Here is a 14,042-nt window from a genome sequence, read left to right as displayed (position 1 = left end):
CCTGTTGGAATTGAGCCTTACCAGATAAGTAAACAAAGATGTGCATTAATGAGCATTTTGATGTTCTCAGAATTTTGAATTCTCTGAATTCACCAAGAAATTAAAATGATTTTATTATTTACTTGCCCTCTTGTTGTTCCAAACCTACATTACTTTCTTCCATGAAAGACATAAGGCTCGTTTCCAGGTACAATGCATATGTGCTGAGGCTTTAAAGCTACAAAAGGAAGCAAAAGCATCATTAAAGTATCATAAAAGTGTCTACATGAACTATGAACTGTAATCCAAGTTTTCTGACACCATACAATAGCTTTGTGTTGAATGACCGAAATGTGGGTCTGATTCCTCTCACAAAACTACTTTTATGATACATTAAATTGGAAAAGACATACAAAAACAACATAACTCGACATAAAACGACTGTTTGGTCACCTATGCGTGCAAGTTATATTGATGGAAATATACATCAGATCATACAATGGACAAACCTCTCATGAAGCCATAAACACAATTAATTTTGGTAACACTTTATTTTAGGGTCTTTTAGTTGCTTATTAGCATGCATATTACTAGAATATTGGCTATTTATAAGTACTTATTAAGCACATATTAATGCCTTATTCTGCATGACCTTATTCTACATTCTTAATCCTACCCAATACCTATGTGTTTCCTATACTAAAGTGTCACCTTAATTTTTTTCCAGTATTTCAATTATCCACCCACAGATTTAATGAAAAAGTTATTCTCTCCATGTTTTCAACATTGACATACTTAAGCTTGTTTATTTTTCACGCTTGAATGCTTCAGTTCTCATTAATTGTGATTTCATGGAAAAGAGCGACCACTGACACGCCTTCAAAATGTCTCATGTTGTGATCCATTGAAGAGATAAGGGCCTACAGTAAATAGAGAACTTTTTTTTGTTTGGTGCAAGTATTGATGCAAATGTAGATTCACAGATAATTGACATTCACATTATAAATATACATTCAAAGGCTTAATGACATTTGACAAGTAAAACCTTTTGCAGTGCTCAAAATATTACACCAACGTTAACCGATGATTGACAAACAATGCTTTTGCACGTATCACCACCTGTCATATTCACCGCACAGTTTTGTGAACTTCTCTTTCAGCTACATGCCGTGGATTCATACAATATTTACCATGAATAATCTCAGGTGTTACATAACTGAAATGACACCTGAGGGTGGTTTGGGCAATTACACAGTGATCACTGTCTGCAAACCACTAATTAACTGTTAAAGTAAAATAGCAAAGAACACGACATGCAGTTTTGGATGTCATCACTTTGTCCTGGAGAGACAAATATTTAACGGCATGTTATATAAAATGTAGCCTCTACACCACAGTGTTAACTATAGATCAATCTGACTGTCTGTGAAGAGCTCTTTTGTCAGGTTTTAGGCAGGAAATGTCTTTACCAGTTTTACCCATTTGTGAGATATTTAGCAAGCAGATGTTTAAAGTGCTACCTGCAATGCCTTATACAGTTCTACAAATCCTGCCACATAAGACACCTCAGCACAAGTTTAATGTGGCACACAGTTACATAAGAGACAAGGGCTCCTCTACTGGTGATAGTGAGCTACTGCGCTGAGCTCTTCACTGCTGGCACACATCCTATCGGTGTCAAAGCTCACAGGCAGATGAGCCTCTGTTTTCTCGAAAAATCTATTTAGTGCTGCTGTACAAGGCCTCACCAGGCAAACAGCCAACATCATGCCAAAGCTGACTGTGCTTTTATTATATGAACTGTATATAAAGGAGGTAAAGGATTTAACAATAAAAAAATAGAAGTATAATTTTTGAGATAAATAAATAAATAGCTAGTGAACAAGAACCATTAAAGTAAAACTTAATAAATAAATAAATACATAATGTAGTAAACAAGAATGGCTAAAGTAAAATTGAAAAATAGATAAATAGACAAACAAGCAAATACATAAATAATGTTCAGCAGTTAAGTAGAATCACTAAAGTATAAATAAAAAAATAAATGTTCAGTAGTGAAACAGAATACCAATAAATGAATAAATAAATAATTATTTTCTTTTTTGGATTGTCATGCAATCGTGCTGTACTCATTACAACATCTCACTACTTAAAGCAAAAGAATACTAATAATTTAATTACAGAGGAAACACAATGTGACACCCATCCTTTCCACTTCCTGGAACAGGGCACAACCCTTACAGATGGCCAGAGTTCATTCGTCTAGATACCTTAATGCAAGTTAGCACAATAAACTACTTTGTTTCCTGTCAGAGGCATATTCAACTTCTTAAGAACAGGTTTCCCCCACAGAAACTAACAGAAATGCTAAAAATATCTATATTTTGGGTTAGAGCAGGATTTCCCAAACAGAGATTTGCAAGAGAACTGCAGGGGGGTTGTGAGTTGATGAAAAGCTTATAATTTAATAAATCTAATGTAACAAATGGGGCAATATACAAACCTGAAATAGCGATATATGTCATCAAATTGCAATTATAAAAACTAAGGAAGCGATTTAATTAAAGAAGCACTGTCTGTTTCACTACGTGTTTCAGGGTGAAGAGCAACACTGTGTTTTTTACATACATGTACACAGCTTATAATAGCGTGTTTTTGGGTTAGAGCTGGTTGAGTAGTTTGCTACTCCAGTAGTTCACAGAATAATACTGTTGGTTTAACAAAATATATAATTTTGCTACTTATACCTCATACTCTCTCACCATTAAAACCTGAATGGGGGTTATCGCCCTACATTAAATTACTGAAATATTATAGTATTTAATATAAACAATTTATGAGTGCACATCTTTTTTTTTTTTTTTTTAATTCATGTGCCCTTGTAATCTTTAATGTAAATAACTTCGCCTCACTCTTGCAGCGACATCTCTTCTCTTCTCTGATGATGTGTTTATTGGCGTGAGGGCGGGACAACCTGTCACTCACATGACATCACAGCAATAGCAAACCACAACAATCCAATCAATTCCTCATGGACAAAATCAAGTCCCGCACTACATTTTTTTTCTTGTTCGAGAATCCATTTCACTCGCATATACAGTCAAACCAAAATTTATTCAGACACCTTGAACATTTCATTCATTAATACAGTTTATTTACTATAGTTTAAAAAAATGGTAATAAAATATGACAAGATCTCAGAGTTAAACTGTGTCAGAAAAATTTAATCTTAATTATGTCAGATAACACTTAAGCAAAACATGGTCAGGTCAAAGTGTCTGAATAATTTTTGGTTCCACATTTTTTATCAATTTTACTGGTAGTCCACTGTATGAAGAATTTTTGGGTATAATATGTCACAGTTTACTTTATTTTGCTATCCCCACTTACATAAATGAACCATAGTGTCCTGCACCCACTAGTAAAAATATACCAAAAATAATAATTTTTGGTTTGACTGTATGTCACAATAGGGAAGAAAGGACTACTTTCATTTCATGGCGACTTAAAATCTCGGTGAGTACTTCAAGTAAATTTTACATCTAAGATGTTCAGCTGACAAATAAATAAATAAATAAATTTGGGAAAAACCGGGGTTAAAGTTAAAGAAAAATAACAACAAAAACTTTTTATTTAGGAATATTATAGTATCTCTGAACAGATTTACAGTAGAAATTTAAAAATGACAAGATAACAAGTATAATATAAATATTACAATATAAAATATGTTTTTTCTAAATTTAAACATTTTTAAATTGGAAAGTACTAGGACTTCATAATTTAGTATAACCGTATTTTGGACTGCACACTGTACCCAGGCAGGTTTCCATGCATGTGCAGCAGTTAGGTTGGCAGAGCGCAGCGGTTCCAGAGGTGGGACGACTGCTGACAAGATTAGTGGCAACACGCTGCCACAGCAGGGAGGAGAGGGGGGCAGGAAGGAGCTTTTCCACACTGCTGACCAGACCTTATCCGCTGACGGCAGTTGCTTGTACGGTATGGCCCTTCCTTCCCCCTCTGATGGGAAACACAGAGCACGAACGGGAAACACCCATGGGGCTAACAGGTGCACTTGAAAGCTTATACTTGTGCCTCCGTAATACTCCCTCACATGCACACAGAATGACGAGAAGTGAGGTTTATAATGACACAGCGTGTCATCGCAGCCAAATCGCAGCAGCACCATAGAGTCTAACCGAACCCTCCCTCAGTGTGGAAGAACCCAGGCCTTAAACTTAATTGACCTTTCTGCAGGATTAAGACCCCAGGCCAGACAGCAGGACCAGTGTGTCTGGAACAAACTGTTCATCCATTCACAATCCCCTTTGACAGCGGCCCACTCAGGTCTCCACTCCTCTGATGGGAAAATTTACAAAACAAGTGCTTAGTTCGGCAAAGCAGCAGGTATTGGGGCACGATGTACCAGCTCTCATGTTGAGTGGCGTGGGCCCGCACATGAGCGATGCATGCGGAAAATCGACATTATCTTTCCAGGAAGGATCTATTCTAAATATACAACAGCTCAATAACAACCGCTGCAAAATAATAACTTTTATTATATAACTATAACTAAATAACTTTAAGTTACATTTATGTGCCCATTCTAAAGACGTCGAGGGTAAACTCACATTTTGAGCACAAAATCTGCATCTTAATCACCATACACAAACTAGGCCTTAAATGAAATAGTGCTATACCATGAGTATGTAAATAGTCGTTGCTTTACGTACAAACATGTTTCGTGTTTATGTACTGTCAATTAGCCTTGTTATAATTGTGCCATATTCGCTCAACTCAGTATTATTTGCATGCCACTATTACTGCCATTGGAAATGGCAGTAATAGCCACCCCCAAACTTGCGATTCCAATACACTGAGGCATAAACAATACAGGAGAAGCTCACACAGCAAATATAACTCTCAAAATGGATCATTAAAAACTGTTCGTGATGCAGCATATCAGATCACGTAGGTATGGAATGTACTTTGTGGATGTTTGCTAACATTCGATTCTGAATGAGTTTGATAGCGTGCTGCACGGCTAACGTGGCTAAAGTTACACACTGTTGGAGAAACGTGCAGATTAAGGGGCGGCATTATTATAATAAGATCCCCTTCCTACGTCACAAGGGGAGCGAAATCTGAGCGGCTCGTTTTTTTTCCACATGATTGCAGAGAAAGGCTTACCAAAACAAAGTCACTGGGCTGTCACTTTTCACGTTTTCTGTGTTGGAAGATGCACCGGGGAACCGATTATAGCACTTAAACATGTAAAATTCAGATTTTGATGATATGTCCCCTTTAAGATATTGGCAATTATTATTGGCCTTAAGATTGGCCAATATGATTATATATATATATATATATATATATGTAATTGGATAACCATTACACAATGTCTGACAAGTTGAAAAAATTAAGCCATCAATCCTCGCTCTAAAAAAGCGAGACATGTAACACTTTGCTTTTGTCTGCTCCTTGCAGGTTAAGCCACCCAGGTAAAGCCATGGAGAAACCACAGTGATCACATTTTATGTCTCAACAGGTCTTCTAAGCTACATTCCTGCTGCCAAAGGGAGGCTGTGGAGCATTTAACAGACAATTAAACAGTCACTCCTATTATTTATGATCTGACTTTGCTCTGGGCACTTTTACACCTTAGTACGAGCATATGTGACAAGTACAAAGTAGTGTCTTTGAAACTGTTAGGTGATGAATGGCTACAGTTAAAGCCACTCTTGGAATGTTACAATATGTATCTGCAGATCAATACAATGTATAGATGATGTAGACGTTATGTAGGCATTTATTACAAAGGCCAACAATAATAAATTCACCTAACCTTTTAGATGGCATCATAGTAGCACAAAACCCAAAGCATGCTCTTAAGCTTTAGCCTGAAGGTGCACACATTATAAACTTTTGAGACACTCTTAGCAGAAACTGAATTAGAAATGTCCCTTCCAATCAATCTATTCTTTGTGTTGTAGGGGATGTGGGAATTCTTGCCTTTTGCATGACTCAAGACCGCTGTCCTCAATGTTGGACATCTTCTGGAACTTTCCAGACAAGCCTAGAAGTTTACTGCTCTCCGATTTCTGTCTGTGGTTTGGCATAGTTGTTCGTAAATTACTATCGGAAGTCTGCACACTTGTTTTGCTTTGAGAGTTCAAGGAACATTCTGTACCCAATTAAAATGTAAATACAAAAAGATGATAATAAAAAATAATAATAATAATTTTCACCTTTTGGTTTTATGGGAAGTGTTGTTTTGTTTTCAAATGGTATATGATGGTATGCCGTAACATTGTGGAAACTTCTTATTAAACAAACTGTGTTATGTAACAGCCTCTAAATATAATACATACACATTTACACCCTAAATGAAGCATTTTGAAGTAATTGCAATGCCCATAATTTCATAAAATGTAAAGGATTAATAAATAAATAAATAAATACATATTTAAAAAGGTGAGTAGGTTACTGTGATTTAACTATATACTGTACATGCATCACTACAAATGTCTTTTTTTTTTTCTGAAATGCTATGAACATTTCCACCACATTGTCAATTCCACCACTCTATAAGTATGCATTGTGTTCTGTGATGAAATGACAGTAGTGGAAACAACATTTTGACCATTAGTAGCTGTTTCCATCCACCTATTTTTATGCAAATTTTGGAATATGGCATATAAACACTGGATGGATTGCATAAACTACGAATAAATTTACTGAATAAATCTCTCAATGTGCATTAAAAAACTCATGTGACTTTGCCTCAACCGAGGCATAACCAGCAGAACAATTTCATTGCACAACATCTCAAATGTTGGTTTGATCATTTTGAAATCCCTGAGCCAAAGTCTGTCATCAGAACGATTTGGTATGATAAAGTGACATGATTGCGTTCCCAAAACACTAGCATCCGAACGCAAGATAACATGACTGTGTTTATTGCATTTCGTCTGCGCGCTCTCAGACACAAGACCTTTATGATGTAAGGAAAATAGCCACTGTGGCTTCCCTGATTGCAGCATCTTCCATTTTTATTATAGACATTTTGCGTCAATTTCCCAGGAAGAGATGTTATTTTGAACACATGGGATGGAAACGCTGCTTTATTCACATATGTTTTATGTGATATTCCAATTTTGCGCATAAGTTAATTTCGCAACTTTGGATGGAAACATAGCTATTTCTTAGATTTTTATGTATTCTAAATACACAATTAAATAGTATTTTTCAGAGATTGCAGAATTACTAAAATATATTATATTAAGAAATTTTTATATTACAATATATTATAAAAAAATGCTTAAAAGTGATATTTACTCAAGTTCTTTACTGACACTGTTGTCTCCTTGATTAAGAACACAACACTAACTTTTAAAAACTTAAGGGTCATAAATGGTTGTTGTGATGGAAATTATGCCACAACTATGGGACAGTCAATTGTTTCTTAATTTGATATTTTCACAATACATTTCGAAATGGTTTACACATGTAATAGATGTTGAGAAACAGCGGTAACACTTTATTTTAGGGTTTAATTCTCACTTTTACGTTGCTTATTAGCTTGCATATTATCAGTATATTGGTTGTTTATTAGTACTTATAAAGCACATATTATAATAATAATAATAATAATGCTGCATGACCTTATTCTACATCCCTTAATCTTACCCAATATCTAAATTTAAACGCTACAAAAACTACCTTACTAACTATTAATAAGCAGTAAATTAGGAGTTAATTGAGGCAAAAGTTGTAGTTAATAGTGTATACATGTTCCCTATATTTAAGTGTTACCAAAACAGCCATTGTATACAACTGCTTCACATTCAGTACATAACAGGATGCAAACAACATCATAGCATGCTTCAGTACTGCCAGTTTAATTTTATCTCGTTTGCTTTTATACCTCTGCAGAAAGCAGAAGTACATCACATGACCATTGTAAGATTTTCCCACCCCGCCTAAGATCTGACAGAGAACTTTGAAACTCTTGAGGTAACTACTTTGCAACCGCAACTTCCCCAATCTACGATGGACTTGCCTCAATCTCCTCAACTCAGCTGGGTGATGCCATTTCCTGTAAAACTTTATTTGTAATCATTGTTGGACAAGATATATTTTTAACCATGTTACAGTCAGCATTATCAAACCTCAAAAACCGATTCACTGAGAATCACTGACACCCCTCAGTACGATCACAGTGACTCTTATTAAACCTGTGTGAATAATGAGGGTTTTGTTTGTAGTACTGTAAGGAGGTCTGGGAAAAAACGATCCCACAGGACTATATGAATGATTCAGTCTTCTCTTCAACTGTGAATTACGAGAAAAGACTATAAAAAGTGTTTTCCACAAAGTCACGGGGTGATGCATCCATCCTCTTATGTGCTATGAAAAAAAACACAAATCGGTTGTGGGTGTGACACTTCTCTTTAAATCACCAACAATACATCCCTATGTTGCAGATATCTATAAAAGAGTGCAAATCAATGCTTTTCTTAATATTTAAAAACACATTATAGTAAAGTGGTGTTTGTCATTGTCTGGGCTTAGTATTGGCTTTTGTTTGCATTCAAAGTGTGTGCATCATTAAACTAAGCCACACAATCTTTTTTGAAAGATGGTAAAACTCACTGTCAGGTATTAATGCAAATAATACAACTGATTTTGAGTCTTTGGGGCAGTTGTTGCCTAATGGTTAGTAGGGTTGGGAATCGAAAATCAATTCCAATTCTGTTATCGGATACTTAAGTTCAGGAAGCGGATACTTGTTATAAAATGTATAAAACTTTAATTTTAATTTTATAACAATTCCTCTTATTGATTCCTTTTATATGACTTTAAACCATTCAAGTGCAAGAAGACTCTCACGCTTTTCTGTGCTGTGCATACATCCAAAACGTGCGCACAGAAAGCCGCCTTTCATACTGCATAGTTCGCAATACTGAACTGAGTACTCTTCCTTGACTTCTTGCACTTGAACAGATGAATACACACAAAAATGTGTCAAAATTTCCTTGTAAACACAGTCAGTTATGTCTTAAATGAACATAAACAGTTCACAAAGAAAACACATAACAGTATATTAGATCCGTGCAGCTCTTAAAGTGACAGCAGCCTAATAATCCTGCTGCTGTCTCTATAATAACGTTAATCAAACAACAAAAGAAAATTCACTTGCTGTTCTTAACTGAATAACTTTTGTAACTATATTTGTAATGTATATTTTATTTATAAAATAGTGTTATTTTACATTTAATTACAGTTTCTGTACCTGAATACCTGAAAATCTTAAACACTATTCAATCGTATCTTTGTTCAGTTTATTTTTACGATTACTAATCTGTTTGTTTGTTCTTTTTTTTAATTACTGAATGTTTACTTGTCTTTAATAATGCTTGTAATCGAATTTATGAATCGATAAGAATCGGAATCGATAAGCAGAATCAAAAACATTAGATTTCAAACGATACCCAACCCTAATGGTTAGAGAGTCAGACTGGTAACCTGAAGGTTGCGGGTTCGATTCTCAAAATCAACAGGACTGATGTGCCCTTGAGCAAGGCGTCTAACAGTGAATGGCTGTCCACTGCTCCGGGGGTGTGTGTCCACAAATTGCAGTGTGTGTGTTCACTACTCCACATGTGTGTGAACTAACTTGGATGGGTTAAATGCAGAGGACAAATTCCAAGTATGGGTTACCATACTTGGCCTTGACATGTCACTTTCACTTTCACTTCACATTGAATATTGGATTGTTTGCTGTTCCAGTGGGTACAGTTTATGACAGACCCTTGTATAACCTCATTTAACTTTGTTTCCCATAAAGTGGCAATGAAGTGTGGGAGAGTTGTGTTCCCAGTCAGAGAGGCTCTTTAGTTTAGAGCTGCAGGACAAAAGCCCATACAGTGGTGCCAGAATATGCCCCCTAGGACTCTCTCATGGTACTGCAGTCCCAGCCACACAGCCTCACATGACCCTGCTTTCTTAAAGTTTGTCTAGAAAGTACTGAATCAAAGCATACAAATAGATGCATTCACAGGACATCCTTTGATATCACTGTTTTCCTTCTTCCTTAGTACTGGAAAGTTTGGCAGTGGCTATTAAAACATTTTCCTGTGGACTTCAATGAGACCTGCTTCTAGAAAACAAAAGATTAGCATGCTGTTTACAGCTCTAATACTAATAATAAGCACTTAACCTTCCCACCAGCAAAATGAAAGGCCTTTGCTTGAGTGTTTAAAACCGCAAACACCTCAATGGATTTTTGTGTTGTACTGGCACTGTATTTGACTTTATGGCTCAATGCCAGGTCAGGTTGCGTGCTGCTCCGGTTGGAGAGATTCATATCGGTGTTGATGGTAAATAAAGATATTAATGTACTATGGCTGTGTATACGTGCAATACGGTACATGCGTGACAATGAAAAACTGGAGCTCTCACTTATACAACCACAAAACACCACTTTTTTCTTTTTTCTTTTTTTTTGTGTGTTCTGCAGAAGAAAGAAAGTCATACAGGTGTATTTTATGCATTCAGTGGAATAATCCAGCTACAATTCAGCACTTTTGGTTATTGTTTCTCTTGTGAAATTGTGACATTTTATCTGGTAAAATGTCAGGAAATGATCTTTAATCTTTAAAAAATAAACAAACAAACAAAAAAACTCCTTTGCAATGCATGCAATGGAAAAGGTGACTTTTATAGTTTTGATATTAATGCTTCAGCCATCATGGAATTATGGTCAGGAAAAGGAGTGTACTGGGCTGCTACTGGGAAAGTGGAAAAGGAAACTTTCTGGGCCTGTACAACTGCCAAAATTATCTAAAATTTCACCTTTCCTCTGTAAATCAAATACACACAATATTACTCCACATCGTGAACAAATGTTGTGTAATATTGCACTTAAAAAAATGCTTCATATTTCAAAAGCACGCACAGTTTTTGGAAAACAAATTTGTTCTAATGGAGAGAAAAGTCTTCTCTTGTGCAACAGTGCGTGGTGAATAAACAATGATGTAAACGTCTGATAAATTTAAAAGCGTCATAACAAATGTACCGTTCATTTTTGGCACAGATAATCAAATAAGATTGCTCGAGGCGTCAAAGCTGCACTTTTTCCCTCCGATCTAAGCCATGAGAAGAGGTTAACTAAAGGTTCCTGACATTACACAACTTTTCATACCGTCTAGATCACATGACCTCTGGTTTAAAGATCACTGTGTTCTTTGGACCAGCACAAGCTTGTGCCTGTCAAAATCACACCACAAAACCAGCCCGTCTGTCCACAAAAAACAGCTCTCTTGCATCCTTGCATTTGGTGAAGTAAGTCGGAGATAATTTCAAGACGTACACATGTCCTGAAAACAAACCCTGGAGTACACTTAAGTGCGGCTTCCAAAGCATGCTGTGTTGGTGCAGTTTAATAATAGGTCATGAAAACACATCTCTGCCTGCATGACAAAGTATCTTCCACTCATTTATCTTCATTAAGCCCTAAAGAACAAACTGTACAATTTGTTCTTTGTAAAGTACCTTAAGCACTCATTTTTATGTGCATCTTGGGATATCCCAAAAAAAAAAAAAAAAAAAAAAACTGGATGGAAAAGCCAAGATGCGCATAAATTCTAAAAATGTACATAAAAAAGGTATGTGCTCAGTTGGGGTGGATACATTTGCCGAATAAATCCCTTGATGCGCAGCCAAAAACTTTGCCTCAACAGTGGATGTGTTTGGATAACTGGACTAACCAAAGGACCAATCACATTACACAGCAACTCAAATGTTGGTTTGATCATTCTGAAATCCCTGAGCCAAAGTCTGTCATCAGAATGATTTGGTATGATGAAGTGTACGACATGACTGTGTTCCCAAAAACCAGGGATCCGAATGCAAGATAACATGACTGCATTTATTGCATTTCGTCTGCGCGCTCTGATATGCATTTGTGACGTAGGAAAAACGGCCACAGTGGCTTGCTTTCCTGATTGCAGCAACTTCCAATTTTATTAAAGATATTTGTGCCAATTTCAGAATGTTGTTCTCTTGAACACATGGGATGGAAATGCTGCTTTATTACATTAGAATAGAGGTGTTCAATTGGGTTCAAGTCTGGGCTCTGGCTGGGCGACTCAAGGACATTCACAGAGTTGTCCTTTAGCCACTTCTTTGTTATCTTGACTGTGTGCTTAGGGTCGATGTCCTGTTGGAAGATGAACCCTCACCCCAGTCTGAGGTCCAGAGCGCTCTGGAGCAGGTTTTCATCAAGGATGTCTCTGTACATTGCCGCATTCATCTTTCCCTTGATCCTCACTAGTCTCCCAGTTCCTGCCGCTGAAAAACATCCCCTCAGCATGATGCTGCCACCACCATGCTTCATTATAGGGATGGTATTGGCCAGGTGATGAGTGGTGCTCCTCTAGACATTATGCTTGCTATTCAGGCCAAAGAGTTCAATTTTTGTTTCATCAGAACAGAGAATTTTGTTTCTTATGGTCTGAGAGTCCTCCAGGAGGGCTGTCATGTGCCTTTTACTTAGGAGTGGCTTCTGTCTGGCCACTCTACCATACAGGCCAGATTGGTGGAGTGCTGCAGAGATGGTTGTTCTTCTGGAAGGTTCTCCTCTCTCCACAGAGAAACGCTGGAGCTCTGTCAGAGTGACCATTGGGTTCTTGGTCACCTACCTGACTAAGGCCCTTCTCCCCCGATCACTCAGTTTGGCCGGGCGGCCCGCTCTAGGAAGAGTCCTAGTGGTTCCAAACTTCTTCCATATATGGATGATGGAGGCCACAGTGCTCATTGGGACCTTGAATGCTGCAGAAATTTTTCTGTACCCTTTCCCAGATCTGTGCCTTGATACAATCCTCTCTCGGAGGTCTACAGACAACTCCTTGGACATGCACTGTTAACTGTGGGATCTTATCTAGACAGGTGTGTGCCTTTCCAAATCATGTTCAATCAACTGAATTTACGACATGTGGACTCCAATCAAGTTGTAGAATCATCTCAAGGATGATCAGTGGAAACAGTATGCACCTGAGCTCAGCTTCTAAACTTCTTTCACGTTGTCATTATGGGGTATTGTTTGAAGACTTTTGAGGAAAATAATTATTTTAATCCAGTTTGGAATAAGGTTGTAACATAACAAAATGTGGAAAAAATTAAGCGCTGTGAATACTTTCCGGATGCACTGTAGCCCTGATAAGAGAGGACATCTCTGCATGAGAGATATGCATGCTACTTTATAGACTACCTGCAGAAAGGATGTTAGTTTTCAATAAGATTAACTGGTAATGGTGATTTAATCATTTTGGTGCTGTTAATACTGCGTTCAGGTTTCTGTTCACTCTGATGTAAAAGGCCTTGATGTAGACAGGTTCACGTAAACAGTTTGAGCTGTCTTTGGCAAAATGAGGTCATGGTTGTGTTTGTTTGGGCTCAAAAAGAAGAATAATGTGCAGAATCTGTGTACAGGCAACCTTTGACCAGACTCGCCTGATAATCAGAGGAAAACAAATCTGAAATAAACATTTTAATCTGTAATTTGATGACAACTGCAATGTCAACATTTCACAATAAAGTCCAATTAGTTAACATTAGTTAATGCACGAGGTAAACAATATTTTTTACAGCAATTAAGTAATTAAGGGTAATGCATTTATTTGATCAAATACAGTAAAACAGTAATATTGTGATATGTTGTTACATTTCTGTTTTATGTTTGAATATATATGAAAATGTAATTTATCCCTGCAATGTCAAAGCTGAATTTTCAGTATCATTACTCCAATCTTCAGTGTCACATGATCCTTCATAAATCATTCTAACACATTTTTTTTTTCTACACAAATTGTAAATCTTTGTTCGTGACTGCAACACATTTATTTTCAAAACTGGATGTGCAGACTGAACACACCTCACAAACTACCAGCTTTCAGACACTTCAGTATGTTTTTCAGCATTCAGTACTCAGGTGTGTGCTTGAGCTCTGCATTTATAGCTGTATTGCACAACCGACTAGTCATAAACACCTGTAAACACAAGCT

Source organism: Ctenopharyngodon idella, chromosome 14, assembly GCF_019924925.1.
Source record: "Ctenopharyngodon idella isolate HZGC_01 chromosome 14, HZGC01, whole genome shotgun sequence".
NCBI lineage: Eukaryota > Metazoa > Chordata > Actinopteri > Cypriniformes > Xenocyprididae > Ctenopharyngodon > Ctenopharyngodon idella.
Note: the sequence above shows the minus strand (reverse complement) of the source record.